At 38.5% G+C, this 23,002-nt stretch overlaps 1 protein-coding gene across 5 annotated transcripts in view; it reads left to right on the plus strand.

Annotated features, from left to right (window-relative positions):
* The first annotated feature begins 810 nt into the window (after window positions 1–810).
* LOC124644581 (alpha-1,6-mannosyl-glycoprotein 2-beta-N-acetylglucosaminyltransferase-like) overlaps window positions 811–23,002 on the plus strand; it is a 78,195-nt gene continuing 56,003 nt past the window's right edge. For all 5 annotated transcript variants that reach the window (XM_047184047.1, XM_047184050.1, XM_047184049.1 and 2 more), the window contains exon 1: window positions 811–1,261. The gene's annotated coding sequence lies outside the window, so the exon portion shown is untranslated. The remainder of the gene's footprint in view (window positions 1,262–23,002) is intronic.

The raw sequence follows: 23,002 nt of genomic DNA on the forward strand, positions 1-23,002 counted from the left end.
TAAAGAATCGCTGCAGAAGTGACATAAGTTTTCAAGTGTTGCTGCTTTAAAAGAAAATTACTATGCTCGTACAATCCGGGGCAAAACTGGTTTCAGAAAATCTACAGATTTTTAACCAACTTTCCGAAAAGGAGATATTTTTCATCTCAGTGGTTGTGATTTATTTTTATTGCTTATTTTTATTTACCAACCAATTTTAACGATTATAAAAAAAAAACTTGTACTGAAACTCGGAAACATTCATACATCATCCTCCGAGCCTTTTCCCAATCATGTTGGGGTCGGCTTCCAGTCTAACCGGATTCAGCTGAGTACCAGTGCTTTACAAGAAGCGACTGCCTATCTGACCTCCTCAACCCAGTTGCCCGGGCAACCCGATACCCCTTAGTTAGACTGGTGTCAGACTTACTGGCTTCTGACTACCCGTAACGACTGCCAAGGATGTTCAATGACAGCCGGGACCTACAGTTTAACGTGCCATCCGAAACACAACCAATGGTGTCTAAGATATACTTAGAAAGTACATACAAACTTAGAAAAGTTGCATTGGTACTTGCCTGACCTGGGATCGAACCCGCGCCCTCATACTTGAGAGGTTGGTCCTTTACCCACTAGGCCACCACGACTTTTTTGGAAACATTCATACATTATCATAAAAAGATATAAGCCGCATTCGATAATATAATCTATTTCCAGCTTTACGTCAACGACTCCAGAATACTTAGAGACCAAAAATATAGTTGCATACAATTTTATCCTGATGGCAGCACAAAGACATAACTGTCAATTTTCCTACCATCGAAAGTAGGTCGAAAATACCTACATATTTTGCCACTTGCTCCGTAGTGGCCTGCATTGACTTTTTATTCAATTTAAAACTGTTTATTCACTCAATTAGCATCATGTGACTGACTGCACGGCCTAAAATAGACGCCCGTATAAATAAACACAACACGACCCCCACATTTCAAAAGAAAGCCTGCAAATTAGGAAAATAACACAGTTTTTTTCATACATCGTAAACCAATCGATAGTAATCGCGAAAAATTATAAAATACAGTTGTAAACAGCTGTAATAGTGTCGCATAACTGTTTTGGAACATTAATAGCGCTTTAAAAACGCAGTGCTGTGTGTGAAACTTGTGTTTTTTGATATAAAATAGTAGTTAAAGAATTGTTTCTGTTATTTTTACGTAATATAAATTAATAAGGAGTTGTTATAAGTTGAGTGCGGAGAAAGCATGCTCGCGTTGTTTTTCTGGTGAGTAAACCTGTTTAAGTACATTATTACCACATGAAGTAGGTCACTCTAACATTAAATTTAAATAATAATTTTATTCACAAACTCAGTCCGGTTTTTCGACTTTATCTTATGTTAATTATGTTTTGAAGATATTTTACGCAACACAACTATTATAGCGTGTTTTTAATACAAAAATAAGTTATAAAATTATTGTTTTGTAAGAGTGACATACTTATATTGGAGTTAAGTTGGATTCACTAAAACTCAGAGAGTAAATAAATTAATTTTGCGTGAATATCAATTATACAATTTAATGTAGCTTTTTAAAATTTTATTCTGGTAAAGTTACCGGCATGGATATTGAGCTCTCGGCGGATGAGTGGGGATCGCTTTGCGCTCTCTACACATAAGGCAATAAACCAATAAATCACTTCTAAAAGCGGCTTCTAAAAGCTTCTAAAAGGTGAAGGTCAGGGCTCGATATCCGTGCCGATAACTTTAACATAAGTGAACTTCTCCTTCCTGTCCCGTTTTCAACATAAAATATTAAGTAATATGAACTCAAAATATCTTTACACAGTAACTTAATGAGTGTTAACTCATTTTGAACCCTAATAAATAAAAATATAACTAAACTACTATATGAATTTATTGGTCATTTTGATAAAATTAACCTCTGAATGTGCTGGCACAGAAATTTAATTTGCCAATTAATTTCTACTATTGGTTTGTGTTAAATATTTCCCGCACCTAGATAGGAACTAGCCTGTATGTATAAAATATATTACTGTAAAGTTTCACCAAGATCTGTTCAGTAGTTTTTGCCTGAAAGAGTGACAAATACTAACTTTCATATTTATTATCACTGGTTTCAGTCATGTAGCAGAGAAAGAGATAGACACTGGGATAAAATATAGCCTATGTTACTCGGAAAGAGTGTAGCTTTCTAACAGTGAAAGAATTTTTCGAAATGGTTCTGTAGTTTTGGGACCTTTAGGGTATGACCTAACAAATATAAACTGTTTCACAATAAGAATCAGAATCAGAAATATTTATTTGTTAAACATGAGTATCTTATTATTATACACTAGCTTCCGCCAGCGGCTTCGCCCGCTTGGAGTGTTGATAAAAAGTAGCCTATGTGTCAATCCAGGTTATCACCTATCTATGTTCCGAATTTCAATCAAATTGGTCCAACCGTTTTTGCGTGATTGAATAACAAACATACATCCATACATTCTCACACTTTCACATTTATAATACAAGGTATTGATTTGCATTTGTGCCATCGTTCAGGAGGAGGACATACAATACATATAATCGATTGGAATTACAGTAGATGGGAAATAACTAATATGCACTGCTTTTTTTGTCATTGTAATGTCGTGGTATTTCCGAAGTAATCCAATTTTATGAATGAAATTTATGAGTGATCGTTGCGTATGCTTTGTGTTTGCGTTTGTGTGAGGGCGCAGCACGGTTTTAACGCCAGTAACATACGCGCCAAGTTTAAATAAGGCTAGATGACATTTAAGAATTCCGAAAAAAAATTAAAGAAAAAAAATTACGTACCAATTTTTTTATTGATTTGGGTTGAGAATCATTAGCATAATTACCTCCTTGAATATGGCACGGATGCAAATCAACAGTTTGTATAAGTAAGATAGTGCACTATGTGTTACCGTTATTATGTTTATGGTTCTTCTATATTATATAAGTATAGATATGTGTGTGGTAAATACATGCTATCTACTTTAGTTTTTGACATTTACAGGAGTTAGAATTTGTCCAAAAATTCAAAAATAAATAAAATTTGCAGCCATTTGATAGAATCTTGAAATCCCTCAAAATTTTGAAAACTGTTTAGGACTATGTATGAGGACTTAAATAAGAAAACATCCCTTAGAAAGAATCAAAATAAGCAAAAAGATCTGTGTCTCATTACTATTTCTGTATTTGTCGCAGATATACTTATAGGGAATGTTTCATTAGACCTTGAATCTCAAAATAGTCATACTTGAGAAGTAAGCTCTTTACCCACTAGGCCACCATGACTTAGCATAATACCTATTTATTAGTTCAAATCAGTGCCGGATTTATATTTTTAATGAGTGTAGGCTACTTAGTTTCCTCCGCCCCATGTACAAACCTTACAAATCATAATTTTCCATATTTGTAGTAAATACGGCCAAGGGGACCTTTTTTTTCTAGTAAAGTCGGGGTGGCCTAGTGGGTAAAGAACCAACCTCTCGAGTATGAGGGTGTGGGTTCGATTCCAAGTCAGGCAAGTACCAATGCAACTTTTCTAAGTTTGTATGTACTTTCTGGACACCCAACGGCTGATAAAAAGGTGAAGGAAAACATCTTCAGGAAACCCGGACTATTTAGTCTGAAATCAGCAACCCGCATTGAGCAAGCGTGGTGATTAACGCTCAATCCTTCTCCGTGTGAGAGGAGGCCGCAGCCCAGCAGTGGGACGATAAAAAGGCTGTAACAGTAACAGACCTTTTTGTCCCTGAAATCTGCCGCCCCTGTGACGCTGCCACTCCAACGGCCTATTCATAAATCCAGGACTGGTTCAAATAAATACTGAACCACTGTGTTAACCCACTGGTCTCCACACCTAATTAGCTCCACACCTATTATGTATAGCTAATGAAAACGAACAGTTTTTACTAATTAATTTTCGTTTATAATGCCGATAAGGAAATCATTAATTAGCTCCCAGTAATGGCCAGCTTTTTATCAGTTTTTATTAGACTAGTTATTTCGTGCGGTTCCACCCGCGAACTACTCTTCTTATCAGGGTAAAATATAGCCTAAGACATTTATCAAATAACTAGCTTTCGCCCGCGGTTTCACCCGCGTCCCGTAGCCGGATGGTGACAAAAACTATCTCTATAACTAAAACCTTCTGCCGGGTCTAAGTTACCTCTCCTCTAATTTTCAGCCAAATCGGTCAAGCCGTTTTCATGTTATGTCGTGACAACGGAAAGCGGGTTTCATTTTTATATATATAGATGTGCATTTGTATTCGTAAAAAGAATGTTCAGAATCGGTTTCGTAGTTACAGAGGGATTATTCCCTACAAACTCACTTACTAAACAATACATTTCTTGTTCGCGAACAAATGTGCGCGGCTGTCATCATCTTGGCAGTAGGTACCTAGTTAGTTACGAGTAATCAGAAGCCAGTAAGTCTGGCTACCAGGTCAACCAGTCTTACCAATTGGTATCTGGTTGCCCGGGTAACTGGGTTGAGGGGGGTCAAAGACGCAGTCGCTGTTTGTAAAACACTGATACTCAGCTGCATCCGAATAGACTGGCAGCCGACCCCAACATAGTCGGGAAAAGGCTCGGGAGGTGATGAACAAATGTTCGCGAACACTTGCCATCACGCTTACATGCCTCAAAGTAGACACAAAAATGTCTACAAATTAGCCATTTGCCACTGCAGACATCGGCAACGCGTTACAATTCAAAATATTATGTTTCGGTTCATTCATGCATATCTTAGCGCGTGTGCGCAGCGTAGTAGTCGCTCATGTTTTGTCAATATTCACGTAACATTACATAGTTTGTAATCTCTTTGTTAAGTGAAAGCTGCACGGGACCATTGGGGAAAGGTTTGTCTCCTCTCAAATGTTTTTTTTTTTTATGGAAAATCATCAAATGACTCCTCCCGCCAGAGGTGTGTCAGACTCTCACTGAGTAAAACCCATCATGTTCCTTCGTAGGCCTTTTATGTACCAGCGCCGCGGTAGCTCGCGCGAACAGTCCCGCAGCCCCCATTATGTCATAACAAAGTCTTCTGTGTTCTGGAAATCATTTCAGCTGTCATTTGAACATCTTTGGCACTCTTGATTGTCCCAGGTAAATCATCAACTCTGTTTAAAAAAAATTGCAGTTGCATGGCAGTTCAGATTTATAATAAAATTCACAGGCATTTCCGAGAGATGATACTTGCAAAATTTAAAATTAAATTTAAGAAATGGCTAATTGACAAATGTTTTTATTCAATAGCTGAATTCATGTCTTGTACGTCGAGAAATATAGAAAGTTATTTGTAATTTTTTTTTTGTTAAATCGCATTTATTTATATACATATAATTTGGTTTGTCAAATATGCCTAATGACTTTGTTTTAATATTCAATATTATTTTAGATTTTTTAAATTGTAATTCCACATTATGATAATGGTCATAATAATATTTGCATGCCGGTTAAACGGCGAGACATGTGAAACACATACCTACTGTAACATCTTGTAATACCATACCATGTTTCTAGCAAATAAAATTTCTGATTTCTGATTTCTTTTAGGGTCATAGTCTTGTCTAAAAATCAGTCTTACCAGGGGGTATTGGGTTGCCCGGGTAACTGGGTCGAAGGTGTCAGAGAGGCAGTCGCTCTAAGTAAAATAGGTACTGATATTCACAGACATTCATTTTGACACATGTGTTTGGTACAGCGTTGTGCAATTTCAACAGTTTTTCTGCACGGCTCCTTATAAAATGTTCAATCATCAAAGTAGCCTAAGTACTCACAACATGTAATATACTAACTGTTTTTCCGCGGTTCTTCCCCGGATAAAATATAGCTTTCCAACAGTGAAACAATATTTCAAATAGGTTCGTTACTTTTGGAGCCTATTCATGAGGGAAAAAGACAGTCAAATCTTTCGTCTTTATAATATATAGTGTAGACTAGCGCGACCCGCTCCGGCTTCGCACGGGATAACAGTATTTCCCTGGTATTTAATGTATGGTATTATACATGTCGTAGCCATATCGTAGAATTGACCACTTCATGAAAAGCTTGAGCATTTCATGAAATGGTTGCGTTTCATGAAATGTTCATGTTAATTTGACCAGATCGTTAAATCGTCAACATTTCTCGATTTTGTCATCCACGTCTGGCCGTATGGTATAATAGGGTATCCATAAAATATTTAATATAAATCCACAATATTTTGGGTAAGGGGGAAACTCGCGTAGCGTAGGTAATTCGACCCATTGGAGTTTAATTTCATAAAATCTGGATATAAACCTTCCTCTTTAATCACTCTATCTATTTAAAAAAAACCGCATGAAAATCGGTTGCGTAGTTTTAAAAATTTAAGCATACAAAGGGACATAGGGACAGAAAAAGCGACTTTATTTTATACTATGTAGTGATGACTGCGAAAGCTCCACCAAAATTGGTCCAGCAGTTTCAGTGAAAATTGCTGATGGTAAGCGGAGGCGTATAGTTTAGTCAGTTTTTATCTGAGTACTTTTACCTCCGTGATAGCGATAACGACTGTAAATATAGCTCTCCAGTTTTACAGATAAACAGTTCTGTATTAACTACTGTAATTTGCATCGATTTTTTTTGCATTTATTTATTTAAATAACTTTTTAATAATAAATCGATTTCCATAAAAAAAAAAAGTGTTCGGAATGTCACATCGCTCTAGAATATAGAATTTGGTTGCTAAAGAGCTAAAAAATAATAAGAAATTACTTAAGATTACTTTAATGATAACGATAAAAAGTCATTTCTTCAAATTAGACTGAAAATCTTTACTTTTTGAAAAAATCGTTTGATGAGTTGTTATTAAGTTACTCTGCGGATATCCACGACATACCTGTATTATATACTAGCCGTTTTCCCGCGGTTTCACCCGCGTCCCGTGGGAGCTACTGCCCGCACCGGGATAAAATATAGCCTATGTTACTCGCAGATAATATAGCTTTCTAATGGTGAAAGAATATTTAAAATCGGTCCAGTAGTTTTTGAGTTTATCCATTACAACCAAACAAAAAAAAAAGTTTTCCTCTTTATAATATTAGTATAGATTTTTGGTTTTTCAGTATTTGGGTCCGAAACTGTATATTTTTAACACAGTGCTAGTCCGAACCATTAAATGTGGAAAGTCCTTACCAATATAAATAAAATTATGCCCAAACAAACAAGGTAGCTACCACATACATATTTTTTCCGAAGAATAAATGTTTTCCTAATAAAGATTTTGTTGTTTATATGAAGTCAGACAGGCGTGAACACCGTGCGACTTTCCTTCAAAAATACTCAAAATTTTTCCTTCACTCTCATTTTTGCCCGATAGGCATTGGCGACCGATGTCAGGCTGACAACTTATACTATCTCACGTAACGAAACCATAGCGCGATTCAGAGAGTGACAACGCCATCTATCGAGCAAGACTGTAAACTTTTACATACGAACCATGTAATGGAATTTTAACTAATTTTAACCATCTTCCAAGGATCGTAGCGTCATGAAAATTGGCAGTTGTATCTAGTTGTAATGATAATACAATAATATGATACTGTCGAACTGATCTGATGATGGAGCCGGAAGATATGAACTGGAACTTCATGATGGAACATCGTATCATAGCTGTGTTTGTACTTGTTAGAAAAGTCTTGTAATGATTCTTACGTGCATTTATAAACGTGTTTTTCTGGTATTTTTATTACCGTTATTTGTGCTTCAGTTCAATACACGATCAGCTGTTATATTAGTGTTTTTCGTATCAACATTTCGAACACACTTATGACCATACGTGACAGAATGTCGCCTACGCGAGTACAACATGTCCTGCATAGCGATCGTGCTGAGTAAGTAACCTTAGCCGAAACTAATTGACGTAGTAACAATACATTAAAATAGAATTATAATATGAAAGAAACACTCGAAATTTGTACCGCAAAGTACTACATTGATCACGAAAAATGCGAGAGGAGAGAAAATTGGGCAACTTCAGAAGTGCAAACCTATTTGGCGCGAATATGCGTGACGACCGTTTGTTCACTTATAACGATGAATGGCTGTGACTGTGACGTATTAAACCTGAAGTATACGGTAATTCTAGCGGGGATTTTATACGGTGGCGTCATCAAATGACTACATATAGGTACCTATGTCCCTTTACGTATCAATTGAAAATACGAAAGTACTTAACCTTCTCTGTCTGTCGCGATTTTGCCCCAAAACTATTGAATCGATTTAAATGAAATGTACACAGATGAGAACCTCTTTTTTTGAAGTCAGTTGAAAATGGCAGTTACAAAAGGGACTTTAATATTCCTGAGGATGCTGTTGAAAAGACATTGGGCATGGTAGTTTTCTAAGCTTGTATGTTCTTTCTAAGTATATCTTGGACACCAAATACACCAATGACTGTGTTTCGAATGGCACGTTGAACTGTAGGTCCCGGCTGGTCCCGGCTGTCAGTGAACATCTTCGGCAGTCGTTACGGGTAGTCAGAAGCCAGTAACTCTGGCAACCAGTCTTACCATGGGGTATTGGGTTGCCCGGGTAACGGGTTGAGGAGGTCAGATAGAGTAGTCGCTCCTTGTAAAACACTGGTACTCAGCTGCACCAGTTAGATTGGAAGCCGACCCCGACATAGTTGGGAAAAGGGTCGCAAGATGATGAGATGATATTAGAAAGCTACATTAAATCTGCGAGTAACATGGGCTATATTTTATCTTGGTACGGGCAGTAATTCTCCTTAATCTCACAGTACGCGGGCAAAACCGCGGGTTAACGTTTAGTCATGTATACTTTCGCCATATTGTCAAAATGAAGTACATTATGTCACGTTTTCCGTGTCGTCATCGCGTCGAGCACTCACTGAAGATGCAGATTCTAGAATCCGGTCAAGTGCGTATCTGTTTTATGCAAAAAAGGTCGTATGTGTATATAGAAACATGTTCACTCAAGACTTTGTTTTCCTGAACTGCGGGACTGGTTTTAAATAAATACATAAATAAATAAAATGTTTATTTCCAAAAAAAGAATCAGTAGGTACCTACAGTTTACAATGTAACATTGGCCCCAAACTAGGCAAGTCTGTATCTTGGTGGGTTTCACCATTTAAGTAGTATAACCAAACCATAACCAGCCGTGAAATACCCGCCCATTGGTCAAATAGGCGGTTTAATAAAGATAGGAATTCTACTTTACTTACACATTATATAATAGGGCTAGATTCTATCTCTAGTAAGGAAATAAACAGATAGAATATAGGAAACGGCCCATAAAACTCGCCTTCGAGATACATCTTCAGTTAGTATTCATGTTCTCTCACACCTAGTTTATTTAAATCCATTGATTTGCGTAGTTTTTAGTTACAATTAGTTTTTACTTGTTTCTCGTTGTCGGTAATTCGTTACAAGGCTGGTAGGTGATGCGTTTAATTGTTGTGTACTCAAGTTTACTTTGCCTAAGGTGAGGCAAAAAATCTGTCTGTATTTGTAATATTTGGCGGTTTTTCTGTGACTGTGATCATATTTGGTTTATGTAACTGATGATATGGGTCTTTTTAGTATGTAGTTAAAGTTGAAAATTACTTGACACTGAAAGTACTCGTCGCTGACGGCCGCTGCCATTCCGGAGTGACTCGGGCCTTGAAACCCTCAGCTCACTCTTTAAGAAGACACCTTTACGGCTGTTGCAATATTCTATCTGTAAACCAACATCTACATATATTTAAACTGTGCCAACATAAACTCTAACCGCCTTACCACAAAAACTTTTAAACGTCAGTTTATGCCTTGTCTAAAAAAATTTCAAGTTATGACGTTGACATATGGTTCATTTTGCAGCCAAAATTTTATTAGACAAGTGTAAAACAGGGTTTAAAGTTTTTGTAGTAAGGCCATAAGGTTCTAAGCATATCTTAGACACCAATGACTGTGTTTCGGATGGCACGTTAAACTGAAGGTCCCGGCTGTCATTGAACATCCTTGAAAGTGGTTACGGGTAGTCAGAAGCCAGTAAGTCTGACACCAGTCTAATCAAGGGGTATTGGGTTGCTCGGGTAACTGGGTTAAGGAGGTCAGATAGGCAGTCGCTTCTTGTAAAGCTGGTACTCAGCTGCATCCGGTTAGACTGGAAGCCGACCCCAACACAGTTGGGAAAAAGGCTCGGGAAATGATCTGTAAAACAACAAATAGAATATTGGGAAATACCGTAGCTTAACTCAGTCTACCCTTTAAAGCGTCATACTATAAAACGCTCGGAATAACAAGATAATTGTATACAGCGGATATTTGTAAATCCGAACTAAATACGAACATGCCAGTATGTACTTGGAACGCGAAGTAATGTAGGCTAGTTGTGAAACCAAGGAGTTCGCGTTGGTAGACTTGATTCGTTGCCATTTTATATCTGTGATTGCTGATTTGTTGAACTAGTTAATCTGCATTTTTCCCGGTTATTATAAGTATACTAGCTTCCGCCCGCGGCTTCGCCCTCGTAGTGTTCGGTTATATCGCATTTTCAAGATAACTCTTCAAAAGTCCGGGATAAAAACTATCCTATGTTCTTTCTCAAGGTCAACTCATCAGTTCAGTGGCTTAGACGTGAAAGCGTAACAGACAGACAGAGTTACTTTCGCATTTATAATATTAGTAGGGATGACCACTATGACCAGCCAATTCGTTTCTTAGACTATTATAAAATGACTAGCTGCTTTCCCGCGGTTCCACCCGCGTCCCGTGGCAGCTACTGCCCGCACCGGGATAAAATATAACCTATGTTACTCGGGAAAAGTGCAGCTTTCATACAGTGAAAGAATTTTCAAATCGGCTTAGTACTTTCCGAGCCATTGTACTATTAGTATTGAAGTATGGATTATTTGCCTAGTTTCTAACACCCACAGAGCGATTTCGGCCCGACCCGGGAGTCGAACCCGAGACCTCGAGCTCAGCAGCCGCACTTGCGACAGCTAGACCTAGGCATTTAAGCAAACTTATTGCATACTAGCCGTTTTCCCGCGGTTTCACCCGCGTCCCGTGGGAGCTACTGCCCGCCCCGGAATAAAATATAGCCTATGTTACTCGCAGATAATATAGATCTCTAATGGTGAAAGAATATTTAAAATCGGTCCAGTAGTTTTTGAGTTTATCCGTTACAACCAAACAAACAAAGTTTTCCTCTTTATAATATTAGTATAGACAATATGTTGAACTAATATAAATTAAACAAAGATGTGCTAGATGTGCTATGACTTGCAACTACTTTTAGTTAGAAGTAGTTCACAGAGCATGAAATAAATATTTTCTATCGTTATCTTAATCCAATTCAATATAGTTAATGCGAATATAATTTGTTTAAACCGTTTTGTGATTTTAACCTTTTACAAGGATATACATTTTTATCGTCATGATAGGTCTTGTCGGATTGCCGTCCCATTGGGCTATGAGAGTGAAGGAATAGTGAGTGCACCTGTGTCTGCGCGAATGCTTGTAGACTATAATATGTCCTGCGCAGCTTGGCCGAAATCGGCCTTGGACACCATTATTATACAAGGTGTTGATTTGCATTTGTCCCATAGTTCAAGAGGAGGTCATAAAATACGTAAATAAATCGATTGGAATTACAGTAGACGGGACATAGCTAATATGCACTGTTTTTTTTTTATTATTATTATCTTGTATGTCTCTAACCGACCACGGGACTACAGAGTCCCGGATTTTTGGAAGGCGAACGTGGGGCCGAAGCCAACACGCTGAAGCCCTTTTGAGACAACTTTAATGAAATGGCGACACAAAACCGACGATTATCCCTGTATACACTATAGAAACGTACCCAAGGACAATCCCCGGTTCTGTGCTAAACTATTGCTAAATCTATACATATAATAAATCTGTAGAAAGTGATTGTTTGTTCGGGATTCACGTAAAATCTACGAATTTAATGCAGACAATGCTTATATACAAAAGTTCTACGTAACTTGGGGTATTACTTAGGCTTTGTTTCATCGAAATCGGTTCACTCTATCAAAAGATATGATTATAAGATGTAAAATATTACGACACGCAATCTGTTTGACAAAACAGTACATGTTAAAGTAGCTCCATCTGTGGTAAATAAAAAACATCAAGAAGCGAGGTGGTAAATAACAATGAATTACCATTTACATTCTTTATATACTATTATTTCAATAGATGGAGTTGTGTATTTTCCGTAATTCACCATATTTTAACACGTAGTGTAATTTTTCGATAGACATTTCAATAGTGTTTGTCAGTTTGCCGTGCCACATCAAAATCCAACTATAATTATTACCTTGATGAAAGGAAAATTAATAGATCTCAGCCAAATTTAAAACGGTGCCATCTAAATTATTTTTTGAACATTATGTCAAAAATGATGACTTTAGTGGAACACTTAATTATAATTTAAAGTTACAGATGGAGTTCATATCAGGATTTTTTCATAAACATAGTTTAGCTTATCTTCCACTAATGTGGTGGCCTTAAACAAATTACTTTGAGTGAGTAGTATTATTTTTTCTGATGCAAAATATGAAAACTTAATCCTAGAAGAAATCAGGATCTATCTCTCGCAAGCGCTGCTGAGCGTGAGGTAATGTAGGCTTCTGTAGCTTTAAAAACCAGCCCAGATACAAAGTGCAGATAAGTAATGGGAGCTGCCTTATCGCGTCTGAAAACGTACAAAATACGCGTCGCATACCAGAGACATGCTTACTTTCAACTTCCGATCGCAATTAATACACTGTTCACGATTACGAACAGTCTCAGTTAGACCCGAGCCAAGTCTAAAAAAACACCTTTTATATAAAACTACGTTTGATATCATTCAATTACAAAGACAGAATTGTTCTCTGTTGCAAATCCTATCCACCTATATCCTATCCTAATCCAGAATGTATTGCAGGTGTGCATTGCACAAAAACCAATGGTAACCTATTCGAGAAGTCAAAAGAGTTGACCTGCCAACGTCAGCTTCTGCGCTAAGCAAGTGTTCTTAATAGTACCATCAGAATTACATTCATCGTTGAATGAGGTGAATAAATTTTCAGAAACCACAATAACAGTAGGAGCCAAAGCGTATTATCGCTTCATAGAGCCCTGATTGGCCCCAGGTGACCAAGTCGGGTCTGATTTGTTCGTTCATCAGATCAGAAAGTGTTTCGGTGGATACTTACTGTCGTCCTGTTTACGTGTGACACAAAATATGGTATATAAACGTCCTCCGCAAGAGCGAAATTTTCCCAGTGTGCGGTAGTGACGCACAGTATACAACACTTATGTTTCTTTTGATTTGCTGGCTCCACCAAGAAATGACAAATTGCGAGCGTACATTTTGAAAATCTTGGCAAAACTGCAGGTTTCAAGTACGAACACATGAAGTGGACTCTCTCAGATACGTACATTTTGCCTATTCGTGAACTAATGCAAACATTTCGGTGGAGTCCCGGCTTAGGCCACCACATTAGGCGTGCGCGATCCTCGGGCGTGTGAGTAGCGCGGGCGCCGCGCGTGCGTCGCGAGCGCGTTGCGTGAGCGTCGCGTTTTGCTGCCCTGCGGCATTTGTAGCGCGCTCGCGGCGCGCACGCGCCGCTCTCCTTGACGTTTAACTGCTAAGGCGTTTAGCGGGCGGCGGGGATAGCGGGCGAAGGGGTAAGAACGCAACTCGAGCGCCGCGTGTTCGCCTCGAGCGCGTCGCTTGCACTCTTCACACATGCCGCAGGGCAGCAAAACGCGATGTTCACGCAGCGCGCTCGCGACGCCCGCGCTACTCACACGCCCGAGGATCGCGCACGCCTAATGTGGGGTCAGCCTTACCATAGTGAGTAAGTGAAACTATCCTACCCTATGCGCCTGCTGATGATGATGACTCATTTCATCATCCATCCAGCTATTCCCCAACTATGTTGGTGTTGGCTTCCAGTCGCCGAATCTGTTCGAGTACCAATATTTTGCTTGGAGCGACTACCTATCTGATCTCTTCAATCCAGTCACATTACAAGACATTATCCATGGTAAGACTGACAGACTTTCTGGCTTCTGATTAGTCACAGCAGCTGCAGAAAATGTACAAATGACAGCTTTGTCAGACTCAAAGCATATAGTATGGAATAAAACTACTAGGGCTATTGGGATGGGATGCTAATGGACTAGGAATGGGGAAACTACGGGAACTATGGCACCTGCCGATAACAATGTAATAAATACACGTAAAAATGGCAGGTGGAGACTCGCCAACTCACTTACTGGGCCCCCGGGAATCAGTCGCTAAATCGCAACAAGGGGGCAACAGGTACATGAGCGGCTGAAGGGTGAGGATACCTCGGCGGACTTTAAACGCAGATCACGCGCTCCCTGTGGGTCCAGCATCACCGGCCCACTCGCCACTTACCACGAGGCACCTACCCTCCGAGCAGGACTAACCTTGCTCTAGCGACTCCACTCTGACCGGCCGATGAAGGCAAGCCAAGAGGCGGGAGACCTATCCCCCGTCATGCTTCACTCCGGCAAGCCGAAGATGGGGGACAGTATACTCTCCCTGGAGCACTCGGATATATAGCCCCGCGGGGTCGCTACTCCCCGTCATCCGCCTCAGATGCCCTGCGGGGCTTATTATTATCTTGTATGTCTCTACCAGACCTCGGGACTATAGAGACCCGGATTTTTGGGAGGCGAACGTGGGGCCGAAGCCAACACGCTGAAGCCCTTTTGAGACAACTTTAATGAAATGGTGACACAAAACCGACGATTATCCCTGTATACACTATAGAAATGTACCCAAGGACAGTCCCCGGTTCTGTGCTAAACTATTGCTAACTATGGATGAAAACTACTTGGGCTATTGTGATGGGATGCTAGTGGACTAGGAATGGGGAAACTACGGGAACTATGGCACCTGCCGATAACAATGTAATAAATACACGTAAAAATGGCAGGTGGAGACTCGCCAACTCACTTACTGGGCCCCCGGGAATCAGTCGCTAAATCGCAACAAGGGGGCAACAGGTACATGAGCGGCTGAAGGGTGAGGATACCTCGGCGGACTTTAAACGCAGATCACGCGCTCCCTGTGGGTCCAGCTTCACCGGCCCACTCGCCACTTACCACGAGGCACCTACCCTCCGAGTGGGCTGCTAACCCTGCTCTAGCGACTCCACTCTGACCGGCCGATGAAGGCAAGCCAAGAGGCGGGAGACCTATCCCCCGTCATGCTTCACTCCGGCAAGCCGGAGATGGGGGACAGTATACTCTCCCTGGAGCACTCGGATATATAGCCCCGCGGGGTCGCTACTCCCCGTCATCCGCCTCAGATGCCCTGCGGGGCTTATTATTATTATTATTTATATATTAGGTCTACCAACAATGTTGTACATCAAAGCATGCAATAACAGTAATTAATCTATAAGGTACAATGCAAACATTACTTAAAGGTAAACACCACATACCAAAAAGAATAAAAGAGAATCTTAAAACTAAACAAAAAAAAAAAAAGACTTTAAACTAAATAAACTTTACAAGAAAAATTAAATGAAATGACTTACAAATAAAGCTGAAGTACAAATAACTAAAAAACTAACTAAATAATACTTATAATATTACTTGAAATACGTTTTTTCATAGGCTTGGAATCAAAGTGAAAATCAATCCTGTCTTTTTGTCATTGTAATGTCGTGGCATTTCAGAAGTAATCCAATTTTATGAATGAAAATTATGAATGATCGTTGCGTATGCTTTGTGTTTGCGTTTGTGTGAGGGCGCAGCACGGTTTTAAGGCCAGTAACACACGCGCCAAGTTTAAATGCGGTTGGATGGCAATGACGGAATTCTGAAAAAAAAAAAATAAAAAAAAATTACGTACCAATTTTTTTGTTGATTTGGGTCGAGAATCATTAGCATAATTATGTCCTTGAATATGGCACGGATGCAAATCAACAGCTTGTATATTATATTTTAATTACCTATATGCTGGTAAATTCTTATGTGATGGACGGTTATGGGGGACGGGATATAGGAATCTAGGGAGTATTGGGTTGCTCGGGTAACTGGATTGAGGAGGTCAGATAGTCAGTCGCTCCTTGTAAAACAGTGGTTGTCAACTGCATCCGGTTATACTGGAAGCCGATCCCAACATTGGGACAAGGTTAGGTAGATGATGATGACTCTATTTTAACAGTTGAATAATAAACGTTCCTTGGTTCATAGTTTTAATAAGATAATTGTCGTCTCTTGTAAAGTTCTTCTTATCGAGTGGGCTGCACGCCACTTAGCAGGCCCTTATCCTCATATCAGAGTTTCTCCAATACCGCCTGACGGCCTCTGCCGTGGGATTGTAACAACGCCTGCTACTGAGTAGCATTCGGGAACGTCGGCGACACGTGCCCTCTAGGCACGGGAGTGTAACACCGCCAACTTCCCGACCATGGTCTGCTTTGTGAAAGTTTCTAAAACCCACAAAGCGATTTCGGCCCATCCCGGGAATCGAACCCGAGACCTCGTGCACAGCACTTGCCCTATCGATAACTAGATCAACGAGGCAGTACTGATAAATAATAAGTATTGATTGGTTCAAAATTTCAGTAAGTACAATATATGTTGAAACTTACGAGCATCGGAAGTGACGATTCGTCTGTTGACGCTAACCCTATTAGGCGATGGGAGACTCACGTACCTGCCAGGCTAAGATGTTCCTATTGTCCATTGTTCTATCAGGATACTTACTATGAGAAATTAAACATATTGGACTCATTTGAATTTTTATTGTTACTTATTTTATTAACACTACTAGCCGTTTCCCCGCGGTTCCACCCGCGTCTCGTGGGAGCTACTGCCCGCACCGGGATAAAATATAACCTATGTTACTCGCAGATCATACAGCTTTCTAATGGTGAAAGAATATTTAAAATCCGTCCAGTAGTTTTTGAGTTTATCCATTACAACCAAACAAACAAAGTTGACGATGCTAGAACCAGAGTGATCTAAGTGACATTTTTGCCAAAAATGTTTTTTTTACACAATTGCATGGAAAAATCATAATTCTTTCAGGCCATACTGATCTAAGTGCTTCCCAGTATCATTTTCCTTGAGAAATCAATTTGAGTATAGATTTATATTAGCTTCACTTGTAACTATGTATGTAAGAAAATCTTGGAGTCTTAATTTGACCCACTTCCCGGTCTTCGATTATAATGAAATTTTGCACACGCGCTGAGTTCTGATGACAATTACATGACTAGCGTGGTTTTTTAGTTTTTTAAACTATTTTTAGGGTTCCGTACCTCGAAAGGAAAAAACGGAACCCTTATAGGATCACTTTGTTGTCCGTCTGTCTGTCTGTCTGTCTGTCTGTCTGTCAAGACCCTTTATCTTAAGAACGCGTGGACGTATCAAGCTGAAATTCACATGAAATACTCGGGTCTATTGTCCCTTTAGGCTGTGAAAATATCAAGCTTCTAAGCCAAGCCAATCAAAAGATACAACCGATTATGTCGATATTTTCAACAAATTCTCGACACTCGCAAAGGAATCAAAACCTAAAGGGTAAACTCAGAATCTTGAAATTTGGCATGAAGCATTGTTATATAATGCAAATATAGGAAAAATTGCGAAAATCTCATTTGTTTTGTTATATAATATAATAAAAATATTTTAATAAAATGAAACTTACTACCTTATTTCTCACGAACGAACAAAGGTACCAAATTGAAATTTATACCAAATACCTAGGTCTATTGTCCCTTTAAGCAATGAAAAAATCAAACTTCTAAGTTAACGCGATCAAAAGATACAGCAGTTTTACCGACACCTTAGACGAATTTCCATCACACGCTAGGGAATCAAAACCTACAAGGTACTGAACTCAGAATCTTAAAATTCGGCACGAAGCAACGTTATGTAGTACAGATAAAGGAAAAATTGCGAAAATGATAAATTTGAAGTTACATAAAATATTAAAATATTATTTTTGCTTACATGACATAAAATATTTTTTTAATAATTATAAACTTACTACCTACCCTTTTTCACATGAACGCGTAGAGATATTAAAGTTTTGAATAAAAAGTGAAATTCATATCAAACACTTCTTAAATATAATGGCCTCTAAACTGTGAAAAATTTTAAATCATTCATCACCATCATTGGTCATTGGGCACCTTAGTATGAAAACCATACCCACGGCGGATACGAACGAAATATAGCACAGTATAATGATAAAGGCTCTGATTTACTATGGCATTAGTCGCATCAATGTGAACCATGGGAATCTAGAGAAAATCAGGTGTAAACATCAAATATTTTCCTCATTTCAATGGGGAATTTAAACGACCAAGTTTGACGGATTTGAGAAATCATTTCTTTGTAGTGAAAGAGTATACTCGCCGTTTATTTCCATTGTCATCAGGTCAGAATCTGATGATGGAAATCCTGAGAAATCGAGGGCAACTATCAGAAATTGTAGGCATGCATAGGATTAAAACTTGATTCTCAGATGTATGTCTGGTGATACTATCAAACAGTGAAGGTTTAGAGCTTATCTGATGATGGAGACGTGAGAAAGTCGAGAGAACTCGGTATGTTTTAGTTACGTCGTGTTTGGGCTTATATTATTCGTATTGACGAGAACTTTTCACAAAAGTTAAAAATAAAAACTTTTTACAAAAAAAAAAAAACAACTTCTAAAACAACAAGAAAACTGTTTATATGCATCGGTCTAGATCTCGGTGGTTAAATAAATATAGATGCATCCTCTAGACACCTACTTCTAGACCGATGCACCTAACATCTTTTTAATTTCTTTCTTGCTTTTGTTTTCTTGTTGCTTTTTTATATGTTTGAAGTTGGATTTGTTTGTAAAATGCTACAAAATAAAATAATGCCGACTTTATAAAACAAAGAAAGGGACAGAATTACACTTTTGTCAAGGCTCTAGAAACGTAAAGCCAGCAGCCCCGAATCCTACTCTCTAGAAGTCGTTGTTACAATTCGACAGCTACAAGTCGTCAGGCGGTTTCGAAAAAAACCTGAAACTGGGGCTCTTTAGGTGATTAATCCCTCAAAAATAAAAGATCCCATTCCTGCAATGGCTGCTTTAACCCAAGTTAGTAGTGAATTCTCATCACCTAAAATAAAATAAGCTCCAACACAAGGTTACGTTATAAAATTGTAAAGGAGTTCTCATAACTATATCTGATCTTAGCTGTCGATCCCACAATGGCAGTCAAACCTATCTTTGTGGAAAGTCTTCGCCAATACGAATAAGATAAGCCCAAACACGTGGTAGTTGCAACATACCGTTCGGGAGTTCCCTTGACTCTCTGTAGTCTCCATAATCAAATCAGCTCCAAACCTTCACTGTTTACCAGTACCCAGTACCAAAAATACACTCACATGTCTGGTTATGACTCGATGCGTGCCTACAATATTCAAGAGTTGCCCTCGATTTCTCAGGGTTTCCAGATCCTCATCAGATCCTGGTCATCCGGATTGGCACCTTCCTTCTTTATGAAATGTCTTTAACAATAAAAACTAGCATTGCAACCTGTACAATCCTCTGAAAGTGCTTGTCTTTTATATTTTTCAAACGATCCTGGACATTCGTCTCCATGGAATTTTAATAAAATATTTATATTCAAAGAAACTTCATACCATTCTCCACGATTTAAAACTACTTTGATTCATGTCCGCCACTTTTTACAAAGCGGGTCAGATATGCCCCATGACCTTTAAGACATAATTAGTTATTATCAATCAGATTTCTGAATGATGACTATAAAATGTTGTATATAAATAACTTCAATAAAATAACTTTTACAAGGTACTGGCCTACTATTTTAGTTATATTATAAAATAAAAAATATTAACTATTTTGACTCTCACGAAATTACCATAACTATGATTGTTCTAAACTGAACGGTTGGCGCGAAACTCACTTTTTATCTATACAGCATTTGTACGGAACCCTCGGTGCGCGAGTCCGACTCGCACTTGGCCGGTTTATTTTTTATTCGTCGACCTGTATGTAACTATGTAATGCAATCTAACGTAACTAATTAAACCATCTTCAAGGATCGTAGCGTTATGACAATTGGCAGCTGTATGTAGTTCTGATGACAATACAATAATATGGTACTGTCGAACTGATCTGATGATGGAGCCGGAAGGTATGAACTGGAACTTCATGATGGAACATAGTATTATACTTTGTGTGTTTAGAATCCATCCCGTTTTAGATCCTTCACATCCTTCACGTTTTAGATCAAAGATCATAAACGAAGGAAAAACAGAAGCGGTAGTACAAACCAATGTAGGGGTCAATGTGTAGGTCACTATAGTTAATATAATATAATTAAGGAAATTAAGTGCCATAAATATTGTGTAAATTGTAGTTGTTTTTGTGTTTCTTTATATTTTTGTTAATCTATTTTGTAACGTGAATACTGTATTTTTCTTCTAGTTTGTTTTGAATGTTGTGCACGTCTGTAATTGTCGTAAACACTTGCTATATGTCTCTGTTTCGTGTCTCTTATAAATGTTTGTGTTTATGATGTTGACGTGCCTTAATACTAAATAAATAAATAAATAAATAGAATTGTTGGAAAAGTCTTAATTCTTATTTATTTCACCCGTCTTCCTAAAGAGGTTGTGAATTCGGATGTTCATATATTTTTTCAGGTTCCAAAATCACAGAGTTGTTCGAGCATTTAAAATAATGTTTATTTTTTGTGAATACCAACACAAAAGATTTACCGTCTTACCACAAAAACTTTTAAACGTCAGTTTATGCCTTGTCTAAAAAAATGTCAAGTTATGACGTTGACATATGGTTCATTTTGCAGCCTAATTTTTTTTAGACAAGTGTAAAACAGGGGTTTAAGTTTTTGTAGTAAGGCCATTTGTTTTTGCATGCTAAACGCTTAACTACACCTGTCCTTGTCATTTGCTTAACAATAAAAAGAGAAGGCTGTATATTGTCAGCTGTCATTATATTTACTTCTAAAGATGTCAAACGGGGTCAGCTTTTATTAATATACAACCTTAAGCTCATTTGTACGTTTTTGTAGACTCACATAGCGAATTGCTAGACCGATTTGGGTGTTCAGAATGTTGTTTTTTAGAGAGACAAGTTTTTTTATCATTGCGTTGTATTTAGCCTACTAAGCTGAGCATTTTCCAGTTAAGTAATAATGAGTTTTTAATCGAGAAGCCACCGAGTGGATTGCGAATAATCGATATCAGATAAATGGTTAATCGGTTTATAATGCTCGACGTTGTTTCATGGCATAGAGAAAGCAGAAAGGCTCAATTCATGTTTAGGAAGACCACCAAGTTTTTTTTTCTATACTAATATTATAAAGAGGAAAACTTTGTTTGTTTGGTTGTAATGGATAAACTCAAATACTACTGGATCGATTTTAAATATTCTTTCACCATTAGAAAGCTGTATTATCTGCGAGTAACATAGGCTATATTTTATCCCGGTGCGGGCAGCAGCTCCCACGGGACGCGGGTGAAACCGCGGGAAAACGCCTAGTATTTTATACAGTTAGACCAAACAACCAACCTCTCGAGTATGAGGGTGTGGGTTCGATTCCAGGTCAGGCAAGTACCAATACAACTTTTGTAAGTTTGTATGTACTTTCTAAGTAATCTGAGACACTATTGGCTGATAAAAAGGTGAAAGAAAACATCTTGAGGAAAACTGGACTATACAGTCTGAAATCACCAACCCGCATTGAGCAAGCGTGGTGATTAATGCTCAATCCTTCTCCGTGTAAGAGGAGGCCGCAGCCCAGCAGTGGGACGATAAAAAAAAGGCTGTAACAGACCACTGATTACTCCAGACTCCAGGATGCAATGAAAACGCGGGAAACAGCCGCAACTAGAGTGACCATAATTTTTATGCTAGCAGGAAGTCCTATTATTGCTAATTGTGTGCCTCATTTACCGGACATGGGCTATTAACATTAAAACCACATATTACGACGGACAGCCCGACATTTGACTGACGGACAGATGAGATGGACATGCTGAGAGATAGAAAGTCATTAGATACAAATTAATAATTTAAAAAAAACCGGCCAAGTGCGAGTCGGACTCGCGCAGCGAGGGTTCCGTACAAATCCTGTATAGATAAAAAGTGAGTTTCGCGCCAACCGTTAAGTTTAGAACAATCTTAGTTATGGTAATTTCGTGAGAGTCAAAATAGTTAATATTTTTTATTTTATAATATAACTAAAATAGTAGGCCAGTACCTTGTAAAAGTTATTTTATTAAAGTTATTTATATACAACATTTTATAGTCATCATTCAGAAATTTGATTGAAAATAACTAATTATGTCTTAAAGGTCATTGGGCATATCTGACCCGCTTTGTAAAACGTGGCGGACATGAATCAAAGTAGTTTTAAATCGTGGAGAATGGTATGACGTTTCTTTGAATATAATATTTTATTAAAATTCCATGGAGACCAATGTCCAGGATCGTTTGAAAAATATAAAAGACAAGCAGTTTCAGAGGATTGTACCGGTTGCAATGCTAGTTTTTATTGTTAAAGAATTTTCATAAAGAAGGAAGATGCCAATTCGGATGACCAGGATCTGATGAGGATCTGGAAACCCTGAGAAATCGAGGGCAACTCTTGAATATTGTAGGCACGCATCGAGTCATAACCAGACATGTGAGTGTATTTTTGAGGGTGCTGGTAAACAGTGAAGGTTTGGAGCTGATTTGATTATGGAGACTACAGAGAGTCGAGGGAACTCCTGAACGGTATGTTGCAACTACCACGTGTTTGGGTTTATTTTGTTCGTATTGGCGAAGACTTTCCACATAGATAGGTTTTACTGCCATTGTGGGATCGATAGCAAAGATCAGATATAGTTATGGGAACTCCTTTACAATTTATAACGTAACCTTGTGTTGGAGCTTATTTTATTTTAGGTGACGAGAATTCACTACTAACTTGGGTTAAAGC

Source organism: Helicoverpa zea, chromosome 30 (assembly GCF_022581195.2).
Source record: "Helicoverpa zea isolate HzStark_Cry1AcR chromosome 30, ilHelZeax1.1, whole genome shotgun sequence".
In the NCBI taxonomy this organism is placed as follows: Eukaryota; Metazoa; Arthropoda; class Insecta; order Lepidoptera; family Noctuidae; genus Helicoverpa; species Helicoverpa zea.